This window comes from Schistocerca serialis, unplaced genomic scaffold, assembly GCF_023864345.2.
Source record: "Schistocerca serialis cubense isolate TAMUIC-IGC-003099 unplaced genomic scaffold, iqSchSeri2.2 HiC_scaffold_155, whole genome shotgun sequence".
Lineage (NCBI taxonomy): Eukaryota > Metazoa > Arthropoda > Insecta > Orthoptera > Acrididae > Schistocerca > Schistocerca serialis.
The window spans coordinates 10,001-15,000 of NW_026047714.1; the positions used below are offsets into that span (position 1 = coordinate 10,001).

Consider the following 5,000-nt stretch of genomic DNA (forward strand, 5'->3'; position numbering starts at 1 on the left):
GCCGAGGCCCCCCTGGGCAACAGGAGCGTGGAAGTATCCCAGGGGGGTGTCCGCCGGAAGGCGGAACCATCTCCTGACGGCGGCCCGGATGGTGACGTCGGCCGACTTCAATGCACCCACCCGGGTGCGGCTGAGGGCCAGCCCGTGGTACAGGCCAGGGAGAAGCACGTTGGTGAGAGCGTGGAGGCGCTGTTGCGGCTTCAGCGGAGCTCGGGAGATGACGTCAAGCTGCTCCACCAGGTGACGACGTGGATTGAAGACACAGCGACCCGCCGTGGAGAATTGCAGCCCCAGGTACCGGAAGGTTTCACCCACACGCAGGGCAGGCATGGTGGTATTGCCTGCCGTGAAGGTGACATTGCTGTCCACCTTCACCTTCTTCTCGCGCCCTGACGCGACTAAGGCGAGGGTGAAACACTTCCGGGCGTTGATCTGCAGCCCTAGGTGGGCGAGGGCTGCGGTAGCTGCGTCGATGAGGGACTGCAAGCCCCTCGGGGTCGCTGCAAACAGCAAGACGTCATCTGCAAAGGCCGCAGCGTTGACTCTGCGACCGAGGATCCGAGCTCCGATGTGGGAGGGCAGTTGGCCTAAAACGTAGTCCACCGCAAAGTTGAACAGGAGGGGGGAGAGGGGATCGCCCTGGCGAACGCCCCGTGCTGGCTGCACAGACACGCCCACGCCGGCGCCGTCCGCTATCACTGTCGTGCTGCCCTCGTAGCACCGCTCGACATACTCGACAAAGCAATCCGGTAGGCCATGCGCCTTCAGCACGGGGCGAAGGGCAGCATGATCCACCGAATCGAATGCCTTAGATACATCGATCGATGCCACAAAGACAGAGCGGCAGGAGCGAACTGCGTCGGTGAGAGCAGTGTCCAGGATGAAAGTGTTTTCCAACATCCCATCCCGAGGGATGAATGCCCGCTGACGTTCGTCCACAGCACAAGCGCGCATCAGGCGTGACGCGAGAACCTTGTGAAAGGTCCGCGCCAACACCGAGCAGACCGTAATGGGGCGAAAGTCAGCGGGGGATGTTGGTGCAGCCGTTTTCGGGAGAAGGGACGTCCGCGCGCGAAGCAGGCGTTCCGGAAGGGCGCGGGCCAGAAGGAAGAGATTCATCACTTTCACCAGGACTTCGTGCGGCAGGCGCCGCAACTCCGCTGGGGTAAGGCCGTCCGGCCCAGCTGCTGATCCCCTGGGCGGCAACGCGGCGACGACCTCCTCATGTGTGACCGGCCCCCATAGGCACTCAAGAGCGACAGGCTCCGAGTGCGGAAGGAGGCGGTCACGAATGAAGCCCGCGGTGGAGACGGGCTTCTTAGTGAAGAGGTCCGCCCAGAAGTCCAGCAGACCAGGGATGGCAGGTGGCGGCTGGAGCAGGGTGCCATCCAAGAGGCCGCGCACGCAACGTGCACGCGACCGTCGGAAGGCATCCTGCGTTCTCGCGTATTCCCAGCGGCGCCGCTTGCGCTTCTGCGTCGGCGGCGCGGCAGGCGGCCGCTTCGATGGTTGGCGCGGCCGCTGTGTCCTGGTGATCGATCTCTCCCCTCTGGACCCGACCGACGCAAGGGCATCCGGGAGCATGCCCAGGATGACATCGGGCGGCGTGCCCCGCCCCAGACCTATGACTCGATCCAGGGCAGAGAAACGCTGGGCGGAAGCAGGTAGCCCCGCCAGATGCTCCCAGATGGCGGCGTCAGTCGGCCCCTCCGGCGGCGGCCCGGTGGTGTCGGCCGCGAAGTCCTCGGCTGCGTCGACGGGCGGCGCAGCGGCCTCGCCCGCGTCAGGCAGCGGGCTCGCTGCTCCCCCGCGGGACGCCGGCTCTTCCCCCCGACCGATCTCAAGCGCCTCCATGAACTGGCGGACAAGCTGCTTGTGGGCAGCTTGCCGCCGTCGGCACTTGATTGCCTCAAGCGTTCGGTCGGGGAACATCCTGATGAGTTCTTGATTTACAAAGAAGAACCGGGCGTCCCTCTCGAGGAACAGTTCGGCCTCTGCCTTGGCGAGCGACAGGACTTCTTCCTCCGTCCACCTCGCGCGATGCCTCTCCGTCACGATCTCCGCGTTGGCGGCCGCAAGATGTTGGCGGCGGCGATGGACCCCGAGACCATTCTTGGTGGTGAAGCTGCGGTGGCACTCACTACAGGCGTATACTGCTGCAAAAGTTACAAGATTTTCGGCACGGCCGGTTGGCCGGCTAGGTGCTGGGGGAGTTGGGGTGGCACCTTCAGCGGAAGGGCCACCACTTATTCTCTGGTTACTGCCCCCAACTAAAAAAGGGATAATGCGAGGGGGGGCTGGTAACCCCCCCAAGCCCCTGGTGCGGTCTTCCACTCTGCGAAAATCAGCGGGCCCACGAGAAGGGGAGAAGACCGCAGGAGAGGAGAGGCTAAGAGGGCTAGGCCCATGTATTGCGCATCACTCTCCCTGTAACTATAACCCAAGGAAGGCACCTCGCAGCAGCAGCACGACTACATCAAGACCGCACTTCGAAAAGCCAAGTCCGGATGCAGCCACACCGCCGCCACTTGGCCACCTTAAGAGAGTCATAGTTACTCCCGCCGTTTACCCGCGCTTGCTTGAATTTCTTCACGTTGACATTCAGAGCACTGGGCAGAAATCACATTGCGTCAACACCCGCTAGGGCCATCGCAATGCTTTGTTTTAATTAGACAGTCGGATTCCCCCAGTCCGTGCCAGTTCTGAGTTGATCGTTGAATGGCGGCCGAAGAGAATCCGCGCACCCGCGCGCCCCCGGAGGAGCACGCTAAGGCGGACGCGGCCTCGCAGCAAGGAAGATCCGTGGGAGGCCAAGGCACGGGACCGAGCTCGGATCCTGCACGCAGGTTGAAGCACCGGGGCGCGAACGCCGCGCAGGCGCGCGCATCCTGCACCGCCGGCCAGCACGAGGCCGACCAACGGCGAGAGCAGACCACGCCCGCGCTAAACGCCCGCACTTACCGGCACCCCTACGGCACTCACCTCGCCCAGGCCCGGCACGTTAGCGCTGACCCACTTCCCGACCAAGCCCGACACGCCCCGATCCTCAGAGCCAATCCTTATCCCGAAGTTACGGATCCAATTTGCCGACTTCCCTTACCTACATTATTCTATCGACTAGAGGCTCTTCACCTTGGAGACCTGCTGCGGATATGGGTACGAACCGGCGCGACACCTCCACGTGGCCCTCTCCCGGATTTTCAAGGTCCGAGGGGAAGATCGGGACACCGCCGCAACTGCGGTGCTCTTCGCGTTCCAAACCCTATCTCCCTGCTAGAGGATTCCAGGGAACTCGAACGCTCATGCAGAAAAGAAAACTCTTCCCCGATCTCCCGACGGCGTCTCCGGGTCCTTTTGGGTTACCCCGACGAGCATCTCTAAAAGAGGGGCCCGACTTGTATCGGTTCCGCTGCCGGGTTCCGGAATAGGAACCGGATTCCCTTTCGCCCAACGGGGGCCAGCACAAAGCGCATCATGCTATGACGGCCCCCATCAACATCGGATTTCTCCTAGGGCTTAGGATCGACTGACTCGTGTGCAACGGCTGTTCACACGAAACCCTTCTCCGCGTCAGCCCTCCAGGGCCTCGCTGGAGTATTTGCTACTACCACCAAGATCTGCACCGACGGCGGCTCCAGGCAGGCTCACGCCCAGACCCTTCTGCGCCCACCGCCGCGACCCTCCTACTCGTCAGGGCTTCGCGGCCGGCCGCAAGGACCGGCCATGACTGCCAGACTGACGGCCGAGTATAGGCACGACGCTTCAGCGCCATCCATTTTCAGGGCTAGTTGCTTCGGCAGGTGAGTTGTTACACACTCCTTAGCGGATTCCGACTTCCATGGCCACCGTCCTGCTGTCTTAAGCAACCAACGCCTTTCATGGTTTCCCATGAGCGTCGATTCGGGCGCCTTAACTCGGCGTTTGGTTCATCCCACAGCGCCAGTTCTGCTTACCAAAAGTGGCCCACTTGGCACTCCGATCCGAGTCGTTTGCTCGCGGCTTCAGCATATCAAGCAAGCCGGAGATCTCACCCATTTAAAGTTTGAGAATAGGTTGAGGTCGTTTCGGCCCCAAGGCCTCTAATCATTCGCTTTACCGGATGAGACTCGTACGAGCACCAGCTATCCTGAGGGAAACTTCGGAGGGAACCAGCTACTAGATGGTTCGATTAGTCTTTCGCCCCTATACCCAGCTCCGACGATCGATTTGCACGTCAGAATCGCTACGGACCTCCATCAGGGTTTCCCCTGACTTCGTCCTGGCCAGGCATAGTTCACCATCTTTCGGGTCCCAACGTGTACGCTCTAGGTGCGCCTCACCTCGCAATGAGGACGAGACGCCCCGGGAGTGCGGAGGCCGCCGCCCCGTGAAGGGCGGGGAAGCCCCATCCTCCCTCGGCCCGCGCAAGGCGAGACCTTCACTTTCATTACGCCTTTAGGTTTCGTACAGCCCAATGACTCGCGCACATGTTAGACTCCTTGGTCCGTGTTTCAAGACGGGTCGTGAAATTGTCCAAAGCTGAAGCGCCGCTGACGGGAGCGATTATTCCGCCCGAGAGCATCCCGAGCCAACAGCGGCGCGGGTCCGGGGCCGGGCCAGGTAGGTCCGTCATCCGGGAAGAACCGCGCGCGCTTGCCGGGAGCCCGAGCGCCCAAAGGGGCGAATCGACTCCTCCAGATATACCGCCGGGCAGCCAGCCAGGACACCGGGGCTCTGCCCAACAGACGCGAACCGAGGCCCGCGGAAGGACAGGCTGCGCACCCGGGCCGTAGGCCGGCACCCAGCGGGTCGCGACGTCCTACTAGGGGAGAAGTGCGGCCCACCGCACACCGGAACGGCCCCGCCCCGCGGCGAGTGGAAAGGCAACCGGACACGACCCCGCCGCGAATTGCTCCGCGCGGGCGGCCGGCCCCATCTGCCGAGGGCGGAGGCCAGTGGCCGGATGGGCGTGAATCTCACCCGTTCGACCTTTCGGACTTCTCACGTTTACCCCAGAACGG

General features: G+C 62.8%; 1 pseudogene; it reads right to left on the minus strand.

The window, feature by feature from the left end:
* Positions 1-5,000, minus strand: part of LOC126443528 (large subunit ribosomal RNA) — a 7,960-nt pseudogene that overhangs the window by 2,540 nt on the left and 420 nt on the right.